This window comes from Cnephaeus nilssonii (assembly GCF_951640355.1).
Source record: "Cnephaeus nilssonii genome assembly, chromosome: 4".
NCBI classification, from domain to species: Eukaryota; Metazoa; Chordata; class Mammalia; order Chiroptera; family Vespertilionidae; genus Cnephaeus; species Cnephaeus nilssonii.
In genome coordinates this window covers 109,922,521-109,941,066 of record NC_137075.1, presented here as the reverse complement: position 1 = coordinate 109,941,066, position 18,546 = coordinate 109,922,521, and positions in this window count along the sequence as shown.

Genomic DNA, 18,546 nt, shown 5'->3' with positions numbered 1-18,546 from the left:
AAATTCTTCCATAATCCTTAACTAGGACCCCCTCCCACTATTTTAAAAAGGGGTATAATCTCATTTGTCAAGTACTGATCTTCCTCAAGAGCTTGTTTTCAATGTGGTGTCCAAGGATGCTGGAGCCAGCAGGGCCCAGGTGCCCCTCTTTCTCTCCAATATGTTTATTGAGCAGCTCCTGGAAAATAGGACGATGCGAGGCCTAGACTAAGCCACAGAGTGAGTGAGTAGCAGAGCCCTGAAGATGTCTCCCACTCGGGTCCACTTCTCACTTAACCGGTCCCTCCACTCCAGCGAGGACAGCCAGCCAGTGGCGCTTGCACCCGTTGCACTCCTTTTGTGCGCTCAGCACTGGGGCTTGAGCTGGCCATCAATTCTTCAACTGGGTTTCAGCCTGGGAGATGTCAGGAAATGTGTTTTTTTACACTTCCTTGCTATTTTTATTAATTCACACCATTCAGTGTCAGCCATGTAGTTTGCAATATAGTTTTCTCTTTGTGTTTTAAATGCTGTTTATTCTGTTTTTCTAAGAAAGAGTTTCTTTGCATCAGTTCATCTCAGGTGACAAAGTATGGACTCCACTAATGTAAGCGCTAATCATCCCTCCGGCTGTGACCACTGTCATACCAGTGTGGCTTTTGTCACTGGAAGGGCTGTGCTGAGTAATGGGGCGGCCTTATCTTCAGCTCTCCCGGCTGCGTCTGAGGGAAGGGAGGTCCCTCAGGAAACCTGCTCGGAAGCCAGAAACCACGCCGCACGTTGCAGCTTGCCTCTGGAATCTGCCGGCCTGACTCAGAGAGGAGCTTCTTGGTGTGTGGCTTGCGTGCATCTGTGTCACTGCGTTTCCTGTTCTTGGCCTTGAGCTGGCTGTTGCAGTAGGTGTAGCACTTTCTTTTTCTAACTTGCAAAGGGTCCCGCTCTTGTGTGGTCTGCTCTTCAGTCCCTGGCTGTCTCCACCCTGGGAAGCTGATGGCAAGGTGGCAGCCTGGCCCCGGGGAAGGAAGCAGCCCCAGGAGCGGCTCTGGGAGCCATGTCAGATTCAACGAGGTCTGCGGCAGCGTCTGGGGAAAACTTGTGTCTTATCCTTAACTGGCAGCCGTGGGTATGAGCGGACGAGAAAAGTGCAGTGTAAATTTTACCAACAGAAAGCACAATGCAGAAGCTTCCAAGTTCTGGACATACAGAAGAGGAAATGTACTTCCTCTCTCTTCTGAATGGGGCGGGGGGGGGGAACCTGGGCGCCCTCCCCCTGGCCCACAGGGTGTTGTTTGCAGGGACAACCCACCCTCCTGCTGAGACCCAAAGCTAGGGGTAGCAAGCACACCCCAGGAGCCCTCTTCCCCCTTCCTGGGGCTGCGGACACCTTGACACAGCCACGCCCTGCTCCTCCAAGCAGCAGTTGAGGTGTGGTGGGGTGAGGTGTCAGTCCGAGCTTCCTGGCTCTGGCCAAGGAGATACACCTACCACAAGGAGATGCAGAGCCGAGTGCATGGCCCTGGGAGCTCTCGGCCAGTTGACCGTCTTTGCTGAGCCGAGCCGAAAGGCATTCTGGCCTGTGGCTCTGCCTGCAGGAGTCCTGTCCTGGGTGGAGCCTGCCTGTATCTCAGGGACTGAGTGGCTGTCGCACGTTGCCTCCTGGGCAGGTGTTGCTGGTGGCTGGCCACTGAGCCTGATTATGAGGGGATCGACTGAGCTTGCCCCAGTCTCTAGGCTATTTTTGTAACAACCTCATTGAGGTATAATTTACATACCGTAAAGTGTACTTGTTTCCAGCATACAATTAAGTAATTTTTAGTGAAATTACAGAGTTGGGTAACCATCACCACAGTTTAATTTGAGAACGTTGCCTTCACCCCAGAAGAAATCCGATGTCCGTCAGCAGTCCCTCCCCACTCCGCCCTACCCCCGCCCCGTCCCTGAAACCACTCGTTTTCTCTCTGTCTGTGGATGTGTCTGTTCTGGCCATTATGTGTAGGTGAACCACACCTGTGGTCTTCTGTGGCTGGGTCACTTAGTGCGACGTTGTGAGGCTCATCTGTGGTGGGTGACAGGAGTGCACGCTGCACCCCGAGCCTGCCTGTGGCAGCCACCACGCGAATGCCGGCAGTGGGCGTCTGCCCTGCAGGCCCTGGTCCTGGGAGGGGCACTGACAGGAGGCAGGGGTGCCCACCTGGCATGCCCTATGTGTCAGGCCGTCCTGGGAGTCACAGTTCCTTGAGTCTTGTCACCCAGCTCTGGGGAGGATTCCCAGCCCTGCGTGCAGTGGGGGGGCTGACGTGGCTTCTCGGAGGCCCTGATCATGGTAGCATCGTCGTTGCAGTCAGGTTTGCTAGTGTCAGGGACACTGATGTGCTGAAGCCCCAGAGTGAGGAGGCACCGAGGGCACGGGGCGTGTGTCCTGTGCTCAAGTTGTCACCATGCAGGCTGTCCCTGCTGCCACCCTGCCTGGCCTTCGAGAAGCAGCGTGGCTGCGTGCACAGGGCTGCTGCTGGCTGGGGCTTGGGCTGGCGGTGCCGTGGGCCTGGGGCTGTGCTGACATTGGCTCCTACGTTTTCAGTCAGAGCGGAGAGGCCGTCCTCTGGGATGTCTCTGCGGGGCTCAGAAACGTTTTGTCATTAAACCTGTGTTCCTACCGGGATGGCCTCCTACCTTTTTGGCTGAAGAAATGCTGGACTCCCTGAATTCTGCTCTGAGTTCCTGGCACTTATAATTCATGTAAAAATATGTGTGTCGTCTTGAGGTACCCTAGTTGTCTTCACGGCCTCCTCCAGGCTGACTGGCAGCTGTCAGCCCCCGTGCTGCATGCCGACTTTCTGCACAGGACTGAGGAGCGGGCAGTGGCCATGGGGGAGCTGTGCTTCCTCTGGGTGCTTTGTGCGAGTTTCTCCTCGTTTACTGCCTCCTTCTCATTGGACTCATGTTTTAGGGAGGGAGGAGCACTGGTGGTTTGCTGGTCCCTGAGGTCTGAACTGTCCCCAGGAAGGCAGCAGTGTCTGCTCTCTCCTGAGATGGTTCTGTTAGGGGCACTGCCGCCTCCCCCATGCTGCAGAGAGCACCAACAGGCGACTGGGACGTGTCGTGGCCGAGTCCTCACCCCACACCTGCACCGCCAGGCTAAACACAAAGCTGGGAGCAGCTGCAGAGAGCACAGCCCCGCAGGCTCCAGTTAGGAGGCCTCATTGGGAAGACGGGAGGCAAGTGCTGGTGAGGCCGTGGAGAACAGGAGCCCCACACACTGTTGGTGGAGATGTACATTTGGTGCAGCCACTGTAGAGAACGGTGTGGAGAGTCCTCAAAAAAATTCAGGAAAGTACTCCCTTATGATCCCGCAGTCTCACTACTGGATCTCTATCCAAACAAAATCAGCGCCCCTCAGGGCTCCTGGGCACCCTGCTCTTCCCCTGGTGTTGTTTGCATTTTCTCATTGGACTCAGGGACCACGCTGAGAATAAGCCACCAGAGGCAGGGGAGCACGCTGTGCTCTGCGAGGTGGTCCCAACACTGGGGTCCGGGCCTTGTTGGACGGCATGCCTTTCTTCACTGTGTAAAGAGACGCAAGGTAAAGTGATACCTGTGTCACCTTCTACTGTTGGAAGGTGAGATGCCAGTGTCCCGTCTCCTTCTCCACCCCCTAGACCTGGACAAGGAGAGAGTTCTCTCCGGTGTTTGTGTCTTTGTTCCCTGTTCTGGGTCTTGCTGAGACCTGCTGTGGCCTCTTCCCAGCTGGTGGTTGGGAGCCAGCCAGTGGGACTCTAACCTGGCGGACTAGGTTGTTTCCATGTGTGGTGGCTGGAAACAGTGTAGCAGGGGCCGTGGGCATGTGTCTGTTGCTTGTTTTTTTACCAGGGGAGTCAGGTGGCCCTCCCCTCGTTGATACATTTTGTCACATACTTTCTGTTAGCTTGTGCCTGCTGTGTGGCCAAGGGCCTGCTTTGCCGGGGCTGCCAGTTTTCAAGGGCTCTGCTGTCTGTCACCAGTGTTTCGCTGTTTGTGGGGTGAGCCTGTTTGTGATCTCTGTTACTTTCTGTGAGTTTTCCTCTGCAGGCTGCTCCTGGCATTCTCCGGATGCTGTTTAGAGTCACCTGGTCACAGCTGAGAAAGGACTTTTCTTCCTCGCTCCTCAGCTCCACTCGCCGTGCAGAGGCGCTAGGGAGACAGGGCGGCGTAGTCCGATGTCATGGGGCCCTGGAAACAGCAGTGCTTGGTGCTGTCTGTGTGCACTGGCCTTGTCACTGCACAGCAGGAGATTCGGCTTTCCCGAGGGGCTGCTCCTGGCGGCCCAGGCACCCTGCTCTTGGGCAGCAGACCTTGAGTGCCCAGGGCATCCGGGAGCTGGTGATGGGTTCCTCTGCTCACTCAGGATGCTGGGCTGGAGGTCAGCGTCCCATTTGTAGGCAGGAAATTGAGGCCAAGAGGCCGGTAGCTGGCCAGGGGCCTGAGGCCTGAGGCTGGAGGCTGGAGGCTGATGCCGGGTCGGTGAGCTGCTCTCTGCTTCAAGTCCACTATCCCACTCGCCTCTGGGGTGTGTCCGAATGCCCCCATCTCACTGCTGCCTTTAGGACCTCCAGACACGGTTCCCAGAGGCTAAGGGTGTGCAGACCAGACTGGCCATGGGGGAACTTTCGAGGGCTCTCCGGAGGAGAGAGAAGGTCTGTCCAGACTCCAGGACTTGAAGAGTCACCTTGATTCCCCTGTCCTGTTACCAGGGAAGACAGGTCCCTGGCAGTGCAAGTAGATAGACAGTCCACCAGGGGGCGCTGTCGACCACGCAGGAAGGCTGAGGTTCTGGGGCAGGTGACCACAGTGGTGGGGAGCAGCAGCTCTATACCAGACCACATGAGTGTGGAACAGGTACCATGTCATCCACAAATGCCACCGTGGGCTGCTGGGAGCCGGAGGGGTCAGGGCAGGGTGAGAGTAGCAAGGTTGGCTTCACAGGGACAGACCGAGGCCTGCTGAGGGCTGGACTGGCCAGGCCCACCTCAGGCACCTGTGCACGTGTAACTGCAAAGTGAAACCTCCGCTGCCCAGGCCAAAACGTGTGATACATTCCACCAACGTGAATGCCCACCCCCCCCACCACACCTTGGGGCCAGTGTCCCTCAGGATCAGGGACGTGCCTGTGACTCCCGCAGATCGGGACCTTCCTGAGCCACACAAACCTCTGATTGGTGTTGGAATCTCACGTAGGGGTGGGCATGGGTAGCGATGGTGGGGACCCCCAACACGAGGTGCTGCGTGCATCCTGGCAGGTCAGAGACCTCCTTCTGGGCAGCGATGAGGATCAGTTAGCAATGTGTTGAGGGTCCAATGGAGGACAGATTTGTGCTTGTTCTTGGCCTCTCAGCACCCCCAGGGAGACAGTGGTGTTTGTTCGGAAGCCTTGGGCTGGGACCTGGGTACAGTCATGGCCTTGGACACTGACCCTCAGGGTTGGGTCAAGGCCATGGCTTTCTGACTGGGTGGTGGCGTAGGGCTAGGACCTACATGGAGGGTCATCCTGTGATACTGGCAGGAAGTGGGTGGGGCTGAGCCTTTCGGAGAGGCTGTCAGGGTACTGTCCAGCCCTGCCATCCCAGGCAGGGCTGGGCCCTCCTCCGTGAGCAGTCCTGAGCCGGGTGGGAGGCCCTGCCCTCAGTGAGCAGAGCTCCTGTTGATGCCAGTGGCCCATTTGTGTGCTGGAGATGTCAGTGCTGCCGGGAAGGGAGCTGGGCTGTCTGCCCACATCCTGTATCACACATGGACCTGCTGCCGGAACCGAGTGGACTGGCCTTGTAATTGGACTTGCTCCCTCCCAACCCCACTAAAATGAGAGCAAAGGGAATTCTGGGAGGTAGAACCCACAGAAGCACAGGATGGGGGACAGCACAAACAGGTTTGGATGTTGGGAAGCTGATGGACTGTGGATTTGGGAAAGGTGAGACCGGGCCAGCAGGGGCCGCTGAGGGGCCTCCACCAGCTCCACATGGTAGGACCCAGGAGCCGGGAAGGGGTGAGCTGGAGAAGCAGCAGTGGTCACCCCCCCCCCACCCCTGCTGTCTGCCCTGAGGGGCCACCTTCAAGCATCAAGGACGTCCCACAGCCAGCATATTGATGTCCCCCAGCCACTCTGGCCCCAGACCCCAGTGTTGAGGTCTTCTCTCCAGGCAGAAGAATGGGAGTCTGACCAACCCAAGAGAAGGGCCCCCAGAACTGGGAGTGGAGGGGTTGTCCGTGTGCTGCCAGCGAGCCAGGTGGCGCCCAGTGACGCCCCCGAGAGCCCCCCTGCCCTGGAGCTGCCAGGGTGCTCTTAGTGCCCACTGTGAAACAGCAGTGGGTGGCGGGCTCCCCGGGTGTTTTGAGGGAAACCTGCATAAGACAAGGCCAGCAGAAAAGGGCGCAGGCTGAACAACAGAAACCGCTGTGGTCACTCTCAGAGACGCCAAGACTGCACAGCCCCCACAAGAAGAGCAGCCAGAGAACGAATGAGAACGCGAGGCAATGAGAGGCCACAGCAAACCGCAATCCTGACTAAAGGACTGGAGGGAAGTGGGTGCACTTCTCAGCAAGTCGATCAGCCTGGCGTGGGCACCTGGCGAGCCGGGGAGGTGCAGAGCATCCATGTGTCCGTGCGGAGTTGCGTCCACGTGGGGCCAGCAGGAGCCGGAAGCAGAGGGACGAGTTAAAGGAACTCTGCAGTTTTCCGAATCCGCAGGCAGCGAGTTCAGGTGGAACAGGCTCCCGTGTGAAGGGCCTGGGGTCACAGCTGTGACGTTTCAGACACCAGGTAAACACGGTCCTCAGGATGCTGTGGGGGAACCCTCCTGAGTGCAGTCCAGGAGAGAGCACTTCCTGTGACCCCGTCTTCCTGGGAACCCCATTCTTCCCATGACCCCTTTCCTCCTGGAAACCCCTTCCTCCTAGGAAACATTTGAGGGGACCAGTGCTGAAGGGAGAGGGAGGGGACTGTGGTGCGGGGGAGTCCCCCCGCTGGTCGCCCTGCCAGTGCTGAACGCCCCGTCATGAAGAACCAAGGCTGCGGCCGCCTTCTGGTCCCTGGGAAGACACCCAGGGCTGGTCCTGGCTCCTGCCCAGCCCTCTGTGCCTGGCCCCTGCTCCGTGCTGAGCGTCTCCTCCCCGGGCTTCTCTGGGTCTCCCCCCGGGAATCTGAAGTATGGACCGTGGCATCTCGGCATTCCTCTCCCTTTCGGGCACACCCACATCTTATGCCTCCCCTCTCATTCCAAAGAGAAAACGCGTTTCCAATTAGAGGGGAATGTGCCCTTTCACCTTGGCCGCCAGGGCATCCAGGAGGAGGACCAGGGTCCTTCTCCCAGCACGGCCTCCCCCATCTCTTTGCCTGTGACCTGCTGGGTGTCATTCCTCCATAAAAAACCAGGGACACGCCCTGCCCAGCCCGTGGTACCGCAGGAAGGGAAGTAGATGAGGCCCGGCTGGCAGGGTGGCTGCAGCAAAGCTCTCGGGGACAGAGCCCCGTGGTGGGTTTTGACCCTCGCCCTCGCTGAGCTGCAGCCCAGGCAGACCAGGTTCCATGGGCCCGTGTGTGCTCACGGGCATGGGGCACCTCCAGTCTGCACTTCCCTGCGTTGTCCCCTGACCCGGGATGGTGGCCTTCCTGGGGTGGATCTGCTGTGAGGGGATAGCCTGGGGCCCTGGGCTCAGGGAAGGAACGGCCCCTCCCTGTGGGTCTGCAGGGTGACCAGGGGTTGGAAGTCTTTCTCCGCCCGTTGGGCCCTCAGCCTGTGCCACTCAGGATTCCCTCCCTCTCTGGGAACATTTCCACTGCCCTTCCACAGTGAGGGCACTGCCATCTCTCCCTGGCATTTTCCCAGGCTAGGCTGTTTTTTTCTTAGATTTCAGTGTGTGTGTTTTTTTGGAAAAAATATTCCCAGTGTTTCTGGAGGACCAGCAGGTTGCCAGGTCCATAGGAGTGAGGGACAGCTCTGGGTGCTGGGAGGCCATAGTCTCCTGCCTCTCCCAGGCTCCCCTGGGTCTGCCAGTAGCTGCTCCAGTCACTGCTTCCTCCCTGTGGCTGAGCCGCCTTCCTGTGCACTGAGCCTGGGCTAAATCCTGCAGCCGAGGCTTTTATACCACAGGGAGGGCGGAGTGACTTGGCAGGACCCACGTTGCCCTTTCGTAGGCAGCCTGGACCTGGCTGCCTGGGCTCGGTGCCTGCTTGGCTGGTGACAGCCAGGGGAGGGAGGAGACACAGTGTCACCTGTCCCCTGCCATGCGTCCACTGGCTTTTCTGAGCCCAGGTGACCTCACCACGGAGCAGTGAGCACCAGCCTCTGTCCGGGCCTGTGCCCTGGGCGGGCAGAGGGCTCTGCCTCTCCAGCACGGGGCTCTGGTGCATTAAACAGGGTGCTGTTTACTCAGGGGTCTCAGCCACCTTGTCAGTGCCCAAGGCTGGTGGGCCCTTGTTCGGCAGATGCAGTGCAGGGTCAGAGAGGATACTTGCCAGAGGTGGCTGCCCCATGGCCTAGGTACCCTGCCCCTCGGCCAGCGGTAGCTGGGGGCCAGGTGGGATGACCCAGCAGCTCCAACAGGCACTGTAATCACTTGAATTGTGGCTTGACTTGAACTTGAAACAGACGGTTTAGGTGGTATGTGGGGTACACGGGTGTTTCTCTGCCTTCTGTGACCTAACACCCTGACCCCGGGGTCTGTGGCCGCCCTCCTCCCGTTTCCACGGGCTCCAGTGTCCCGGCGTTTACATGGCTGGGCTTCAGTGGGCACTTGGCCTTCAGCTTTACCCCTTGGCCTACCACCCAGAGGGTCTTCCCTCACCTTCGGGGCCTGGTTGTACAGAGCTGTCAGGTGAGTGTGTGAGGTGAACAGGATGAGCCCCACCCTATGTCTGTGTCTCTGCCTCACCCGGCAGACCTGGCCCTGCCCACACCGGTGCCAAGGCGGGTCTTGGACAGGCAGGGCTGTCACCGCTCCGCTGTTCCTCGGGGCGAGCAGTGAACCCTAACCCTAACCCTCACCCTCACCCTCACCCTCACCCTCACCCTCACCCTCACCCTCACCCCGACCCCGACCCCGACCCTGACCCTAACCCTAACCCTAACCCTAACTAGTAACTGGCAACCTGGTAACGGTCACTAACAAAGCCTATCCTACAGCAAGCTACTCCTTCCTTCCTTCCTTCCTTCCTTCCTCCCTTCCTCCCTTTCCTTCCTTCCTTCCTCCCTCCCTCCCTCCCTCCCTCCCTCCCTCCCTTCCTTCCTTCCTTCCTTCCTTCCTTCCTTCCTTCCTTCCTTCCTTCCTTCCTTCCTTCCCCTTGTCTGCCCTCCCTGTCCTCTATGAGTAAGATCTAACTAACCTGAATGGGGATCAAAAATGTTAGCACAGAATACAACAGAAAATGAAAGCACAGCAAACATCACTTGGAAACAGGACCCCTGGTACTAGCTGACAGAAATAATCAACATGAGACAAATGATAGACGCAGAAACAGAATCAAACGCAGGCAACACTGTCAACCTGCATTCTCCACCAGAGAGAAATGCACGCGATCTTAAAAAACCGCAACGCAAAATGACGCCTTCAACCCACACAACCATGAAACACCAGGCAACGATGAGGCTAAGATGCATTGCAACGACAAAGACAACCAGCAAACAAAAGGGCCAATCAAAACAACACTCACATAAGGAAACATATCTTAAATTAATTTTCAAACACAATCCTATCTAATAAAAGAGCAATATGCAAATTAACCATCACCCCACTATGCCCACAAATCATACCGACCAACCAATGAGGAGCGAGTATGCAAAGTATCCCAACCAAGATGTCTGCAGCCAGGGAACTAGCAGGAGTGTTGGTTTTCCTGGGCGATGAAGGAAGCCAAGCTCTCTGCCCGCTGTGACTGGCCATGGACTCCACTCAGGTCTACAAAGTTTCCATTATGGAAGATGAATAAATCCCAACAAAAATGGCTGCGGCCACGGAGCAAGCAGGAGGCTTAGGTTTCCCCAGCGATGGAGGAAGCCAATCTTCCTACCCTGCCCCGGCCTGCGCTTAAGACTACAAAGTTTCAATTATGCAAGATAATTAAATCCCAGATACCAGGGACTCCATGTGGGTCACCTGGGGGTGTGGCCAGCCTGCAAACCACCAAAGGCCCCTTGCCCAGGCTCCCCCATGCCCCAAGGGAACCCCCACCCTGATCCGGGACACCCTTAAGAGAAAATCAGCCAGTCCCCACCTGTGCATCAGGCCTTTATTCTCCTATCTAAATAAAGAGAAATATGCAAATTGACTATCAATCCAACAGACAAGATGGCTGTCCCATGTGGTCAAAGATGGCTGCCCCCATGTGGACACAAGATGGCCAGCAGGGGAGGGCAGTTGGGAGGTACCAGGCCTGCAGGGGAGGGCAGTTAGGGATGACCAGACCTGCAGGGGAGGGCAGTTAGGGACAAGCAGGCCAGCAGGGGAGCAGTTAGGAATCAATCCGGCTGGCAGGGGAGTAGTTAGGGGGTAATCAGGCTGGCAGGCAGAAGTGGTTAGGGGCAATCAGGAAGGCAAGCAGGTGAGCAGGTGGGAGCCAGCAGTCCTAGATTGTGACAGGGATGTCCGACTGCCCGTTTAGAGCTGTCGGGCATCCCTTGAGGGGTCCCAGATTGGAGAGGGTGCAGGCTGGGCTGAAGGACACCACCCCCCATGTACAAATTTCGTGCACCAGGCCTCTAGTCTTAAAACAATTTCCAAACACAATGTCAATGAAAAAGAGGACCTGAGCAGCATTACACAGGCACATATGGTAGATGCACAGGCTTGTAGGACACAACACGAGCGTGCCGGGAAATCAGAACTGCAGACATAGGCAACTCTGAAAGACCGCCATCACGGAAAGAAGCCTCCCGAACGGAGAGAAGTAGAACCGGAAGCAAGTCACTTGTGCAGGAACCCTGATCCCAAATTAGAACAAGTGCACCCACAGCTGTCTGTGCTGCATGTAGCACACACACCAAACAAACATAAACTGTCAGTGCCTGTAAACTGCATCCAGGGATATGTTTCCAGAGACTTGTGTAGGAAGCGATTATAGGGTTAAGCTTCGGACTGACCTGTAGCAGGATCACAAACAAGTTCGTTTGGAGGGCAGACCCCTCCCAGCATAATTAAGCCTGATCCTGTAACTGATCCCTAGATCTTTCCTGGGTAGCTGGTGGGCTGTGGGAGGGGCAGCAAGTGCTGCCAAAACAAGTAAAACTTACAAGAACATTGTTAATTGCCTTGTTTGTCCCTGATTATAAATAAAGCTTCAGCTTTGCAGTCTGGATCTGTTCTGTGGCCTCAGCCAGGCACAGAAAGATCCAGCCAGCCCCAGCTTTCAAATCTATCTCTCGTCTCTTTATTTCTAATATTTCTCAATCCCTGGCCGCCTCCACTTAGAACCGGTTCGTTCATCTCTCTTTCCGCGCGGGACACGGAAAAGGGAGATCCCCGCCATGTTTGGCCCCCGCCGCATCAGGCCCCCGCATTCTGGCGCCGAATGTGGGCCATGAAAGAGGCAACAAGAGGTAAGAGGCAAGGGATCGCTCCCAAGAATTGCTCGCGCCACAAATTTAAGAAATGTAAGGTAATGGGGAGTGTATTGTATTGAACTGAATTGAAATAGCCTGGTGTAAAACATGGGTAATCCTCAAAAATGCTTTAAACTATGCTCTGTTAAGCATAGTCAGATTCTTGATTTCTTTCTTAAGTTCTGTTGATGAAACCTGGGAAAAGGTTAGAAAGCAGTTGTGTGAATACCATTTGCACCTCTTCTGCCTCCTGCAGTGGAAGGGTGCAAGTTTAAAAGGAACTTCTCAGCAACTGCAAATAATTCTTTATCTTAAAAAATCTTTTTCTTTCCTTAAAAAATATAAAAATAACAATAAAAGTTGAAAAAAAAAGAAGATAAAAACAGTAGATGCCAGACCATTACTGAAACTTCCCCCGAAGAAACAAGGAGGTGGGGGAAAGGCCGCTTTGAGAGGCCTCATCTTCGCCATCTTTATTTATTTTCCAGCTAATGACTTAAAAGCTTTTACAAATTCATAAATGCATCTGGGGTTTCTGTGCACATGTAAAGGGAAAGGGCCAGTTTAAAAACGAGTGTGCATAGTTTTGAGCTGAACTTGACTTTTTGCTGTGTACAGAATAAAAACCCGAGACTGTTTTGGCCTTAAAAATGGTGAAGATAAACCGGAGAAAGAAATACAGGCTAGTTTCCCAAGACATCTAAAGTAACTCTTGAAATTTCCCGCCAGAGGCAAGTAAATAGCAGGAAGGAAATAGTCAAGTTTACATATTAATTGGCTGAGAGTTTGCTTCTTGACTTCCCCAGCAAGAAAATTGTGACCGTTTTGAAATTTAGAGGCTGGGCCAGGCCTATCGGCTGGAAATTTAAAAGAACTTGGAAGTTTACTAAATCAAATGATAAATTTAAATGATTTAAATATATTGAATTGTTATAATACTGAAATGTTGATCTGAGTATGCATTGCATGAAGTCTAGAGGATAGAAGTTAATCTATTCATTAAATATGCCTTATATTTTATTTGAAATGTATCCTTACATTATTGATTTGAGAAATGTTAAGTATTTAATTTTGCTACCTAAAATTTAAAGCTCTGAAAGTTTAAGGTTCAAAATGAATTGGGAGAAATTATATAAATGTGGTAATAATACCTAAAATATAAAAACGTGTTTTTGAGAAAATAAAATGTGTTTTCTCTTAAATAATTAGGAATTCAAAATATGTTACTTCTTGGTCTGATTTAAAAAGGAGGATTAATCCTGTGATCCAGATTAAATGTAATTGATATTCTTTAAGATAATTTAAATATATAATCTTCAAATCATATATATATAAATATATAAATATATATATTAGATCGTTCCAAGTGTATTTCAAGGTTTTTAGAGTAGCTTTTAGACATTTCACAGGCCCCGAAATGTTTCAAAAGTCTGTTCTCTCTTAAAACAAATATATTTTCTTAAATAAACAGATTGATACCTGGAATCACATGGAAAGCTTTATCAAATAAAAATTAATTAACATATTTTACTTATATACATATATATTAAATGTTATGACAGTTTTCGCCTGTAAGAAGGGCAAAAACAATTTATTTCTTAAATATAGCCAAAATTTTCAACAGCAGCAGTATTTCAAGAAAGACAAAAGCCTCAAGCAGCCTGCATTTTTTAATCGGCTGGAGGTGGGACACTGTTTATGCTTTTAGATCAGACCAATAAAGTATCAAACCTATAAGTTTACTGAATAAGTTTCTTTGCCTTTTTTAAAAAATTAAAGATACCTACTTAAGTTACTTTATAAATTAGCTTTATAAAATACAATCAAGGTCTCATATAAATTAAGTTACATGAGAAGCCAATGTTTTTATAAGTAATTGAATCCAAATAATATTTAAGAGCAGATTAGAAGCCAACATTTATTCCTGAATTTATGGAGCCTCCTGCATTAAGCTAAAGGCGGGGCAACATTTGCTGCTTGTGAATTCAGACGTAATTTTGCTTTATTTTTAAAATGAAGATACCTACTTTAATTACTTAAATAAATTAGCTTATTAAATTATAATAAAAGCCAATAATTTTATAAACAATTCTAATAAAGACCAAAAACAGCTAGTGATTGTCTAGTGTGATTTTTTACTTTCTTTTAAAAGAACAGATTGAGCAGCCTCCATGATGGCCACATGTCTTACCACTCACGTGGCTTGGGGGCCGCCATCTTGAAATAACAAAGGCCAACCCCCCCTCCTTTAAATAAGCCAATGTCTTTGTAAGCAATTTAAATAAGTCTTCTAAGAAAATTACTGAAGGCTTCCCATGATCCCTCTGTATATGCAAATTAGCTAATGGGAATACTCTTAAAAATAAATTTCTTGCTTAATAAAAAGGAGAAATTTGAAAATTTAGAAATCTCTTTCACTGGTATTACAGGATGAACTGAGGATTGTTATTAAAATATTAAATCTGATCCATACTAGTGGTCACCATTACCTTAAGAGAAATTGTTTCATGTGGCAAAGATTTTTAAATAAAACTCTCTATAGCCTGAAAAATTATTTTGGAAGGAAATAAAGAGAGGTTTCCTTCAAATATCATAAGGATTGTAATTGATCACCAATGCAATAGGCCTCCGAAGGTGGAGATAAGAAGAGATTAAATGACTTTCAGAAATTATTAGGGGACATTAACTGGTTAAAACCTTGTCTATACAAAAAGAAATTGATAGCCAGTTTGAAATTGAATTGCAATGGCCTAGAGCAAAGAATAACCTTACATGATATTATTCTACAATTTCATTATATTTTTTGATATTTTACAACAGCATATTGTACATTTATCCCACACAAACTTACAAACTAATTCTTTGAATATTTGGCAGCAATTTAAAAAGGACATGAAAGGATTTAACCCCTTCCAGGGTGTGGAAGGCCCCCTGGGGAGGCACTTGAGCATTCTATATTGGTCCCTCTTGCCCTTTTTGCCAAGAGGGACCCTCTTCTCACAATCCAATTGCCCAAAGCTGTTGCCTGAGTTTTCTGTTCATGCTGAGGTTGAAGCCTCATGGAGGCTGCTACCATGGATCTGTCTCTCGCCCAATGGCGTGAGCTGGGCACTCCATGGAGAAGAAACCTGGGTTCCCCAAGATATGTGATCAGTGTCGGGGCCCCGCCAGCAGGCGAGGGGATCCCAAGGCAGGTGCTGGGCGTGGAGGCCATGGGGGCATAGGCTATCAAGGAGACAGAACTGAACCTCACATCACCCTGCTTGGCCCCGGAGGATGGCTGGTTAGTAAAAGACGGGTAATATTCCTCAGGATAGGAAAAACCTAAGACAGGCACAGTCGCAGAGGGGCCATCAGGACAGAATTTGGGGGTCAACAGAGGTGGGGCACAGATCCTCACCCCCCCCCCAACATTGCAGGGGCTTGAACACTCGCCCCTTCTGAGGGAGGTCTCCTACCCCATGGCTGCTTCACGCTTCCCATGCCAGCTCAGATTGGGACCCAGGCAACATACAGAGACTTGGCCCAGATCAGATCTGGACCCAGATAACAGAAAGAGACTTGGCCCAGCTTGGATTGGGACCCAGGCAACATAGAGTTGGCCCATGGCAGCTGCCCTATATCTAAATCCAGCCTAAATCCAGGAATGCTCAGGGCTTTCTCAAGGATACAAAATAACCCTTTCCATTAATATTTACAGGATAAACTAAGATTGTTGTTAGAGTATTAAATTTTGACAGTAAAATAGTCAAGTTTTCAGATTAATTTAAATTGGCTAAATGAAATAAGTGAATATTCAAGAAAAATCTAATTGTACAAAAACTGTTTCTAAAGTATTAACCAAAATTTCTATTGGTAGTTCATTTTATGGTAAATTGCTTAACACCCAATGAATTCAAAGCAGTCATATTCTTGTGCAAAAATTAAAAATAAAAGTCATCAAGACTGCATTTAAAATTTTTTTTATAGCCTCATAATAATTAATCAAAAAAGGATAGTAGAATAATATCCTGTAAGAAATATCCTGTAAGTAAATTACATCAAGCCTTAATTTCTTTAAAATTGTACTTTAAAAATTATTTTTCATTTATAATGCTGATAAGGCACCCATGAAAAATCTTATGGTGTCAAAATAAGCCAAAGGAAAATCATTTGGACAAAAATCAAAAGGATCCCAAGTCTAATTTATAGAAAAGATGTCTTTATTAACCTTTGGTCGAGAATATGTTTATATTTCCAGAAAACTCCAAAGCCCATATGGATTCCTGCAACAACGGATCCCAGAGAGGACCTGATAGGATTGTTTCCAGCCACAGAATAAGTAGTGGCTCACAAGAGCAGAGGAGAAATAGTCCAGAAATAAAGATAGTGAAGATGCCTTGCCATGATAGCAGTCAGCACCTGTGCATTGCTGCAGGTTGACCAGGACCAAGGGTAAGGAAGGTTGGTGTGCACACTTACAGACAATGTGTGCATACCCTTCGGCATAGAAGTCAAAAGGTTTGATATTTTGTGTTTCACCAGGACCCCTGACTTAGGGGCTTGCCTTATTTTGACACAGGGAATAGTATTAGCTGCCACATTAAAAGAGATGTTATACCTCAGGCATTAACCATTTTTACAGATGGATCCAGTTCCGAAAAGGCTGGATATACTGCAGCAGGGGAGCAAAGATCCTTCAAACTTTTTATATTTCAGTAGAAATACAAGCTCTTATTTATGCCTTAACAGATTTTGCTACAGAGCCCATCAACCTATAGTAACAGTGCTTATGTGGTAAGTATGACCAAATTTATTGAAACAGCTACTATAGGGCACACTAATTCAGAGGAACTTTTCATTTAATTTTCAGCCTTTATAATGTTATTAGAGAAGGACAATGTCCATGTTTTATTGGAAGCAATGTCCTCAGTATGTTATCCTCCATTCTGTGCCAACTTTAGGGGTAAATCCCCGAGGACTTAAACCTAATCAAATCTGACAAAATGGATGTCACTCAATAGTGGAAAGAGCCAATTGTACTCTTAAAATCATTTATTAAAACAAAAAGGGGGAGACAGGTGTTAATGTGTCACCTCAAAAGAGGCTCAATCATGCTTTTTATACTTTAAAAATTTTTGAATTATAATGCAAAGGATTGTACAGCAGGTGAAAGGCATCAGGCCTCCTGTACAATAGCTTCCACAGAGTCAGCTAGGTGAAAGGAAGCATAAACCAGACAAGAGTTTTATCAGATTCAGTAATAATGTGGGGAAGACATAGTGTTTTATATCTTTCCAGAAGGAGCAATGCAGCCAATTTGGGTGTCGGAACATTACATCCGTCACCACAGTGGACCCAGAGAAGATCCTGTGTCCCTTGGCTCAAAAGGACTGAGAGCTGCCCTGATGACAGCAAAGCAGAAGAAGAAGAAAACTGAAAGCTAAGCTACACAGGGGACTGAGGTGCCAACATGGAGTCATCTGAAGAAAACGACTGAGGCACAGCAGATTGTGGAAAAGCAAGAAGTTGAAGCGACTTCTTCAATCATGTTTCTGGCCATGCAAGCCAAGTCTGAGGACTCTTGAGTAAATCAGCAAAAGAAACTTTCATTTAGTAGGAAAATGTTACTGTAGTTTGATTTTTTTATTGTTGTGTTGAATTGGCATTGTTTTATTAATAGCCATGTCTGGATTTTGCATTGGCATTGTTTTGTTATTGGGTTTTGCATTGGCATTGCTTTTTTAATGTTTTAATAGTCAGAAATTTGTTCTTGATGTTTAAATTTTACTTCCATTATTAGTAGCTTAAATTTAAAAGAAAGGGTGAGATGTAGGAAGCGGTTATAGGGTTAAGCCTCGGACTGACCTGTGGCAGGATCACAAACAAGTTCGTTTGGAGGGCAGACCCCTCCCAGCATAATTAAGCCTGATCCTGTAACTGATCCCTAGATCTTTCCTGGGTAGCTGGTGGGCTGTGGGAGGGGCAGCAAGTGCTGCCAAAACAAGTGAAACTTACACGAACATTGTTAATTGCCTTGTTTGTCCCTGATTATAAATAAAGCCTCAGCTTTGCAGTCTGGATCTGTTCTGTGGCCTCAGCCAGGCACAGAAAGATCCACCCAGCCCCAGCTTTCAAATCTATCTCTCCTCTCTTTATTTCTAATATTTCTCAATCCCTGGCCGCCTCCACTTAGAACCGGTTCGTTCATCTCTCTTTCCACGTGGGACGCAGAAAAGGGAGATCCCCGCCATGTTTGGCCCCTGCCGAATCAGGCCCCCACATTCTGGCGCCCAATGTGGGCCATGAAAGAGGCAACAAGAGGTAAGAGGCAAGGGATCTCTCCCAAGAATTGCGCGCGCCAGAGATTTAAGAAATGTAAGGTAATGGGGAGTGTATTGTTGTAGAGGGCCCCCTGGGAAGACACATGGACATTCTTTAGATTGCTGTTGACTAAGCCCAAGATATTTGACAGAGTCATGTCAGCTGTACCCTGCCCCAGGAGTGCGGAGCTGTTGTCAGTTCCTGGCTTACCTTTGTCTAGGTTCCGGAAGAGGGCTTTGAGATGTGGAACCAGTCTAGCACCGGAAAAGAGGAAATGAAATGGACCTGGGCCCTCCCAAGCTCCTTTAATCTTAAGTTTTCCGGTGAACCCCCCTTGTATATGGGAGTATAAATAAATGTGCTGCGTGGCTCAGGGAGTCGTCGGTCTCTCCAGCAGAAGAGGCCAGCGACCCACCCGGGACCCAGCTTGCATCTACTTCTTTGTCAAGTCTCTTTATTTCTTTATTTCTCAATCCCCGGACGCCTCTATCAAGAACCAGTTTCATCTCTCTCCGTGCTGGCCACGGAAAAGGGAGATCCCCGCCACATCAGGCCCCCGCATATTGACGCCCAACGATAGGCAAGAGGCAAGGGATCGCTCCTAGAAGTGTGCGCGCACCACAGACTTAAGGTAAGGAGTGGATTGTTGTAAAATTTGAATCAACCGGGTGTAAAAATATGGGTAATTCAGGGTCTCAGGAAA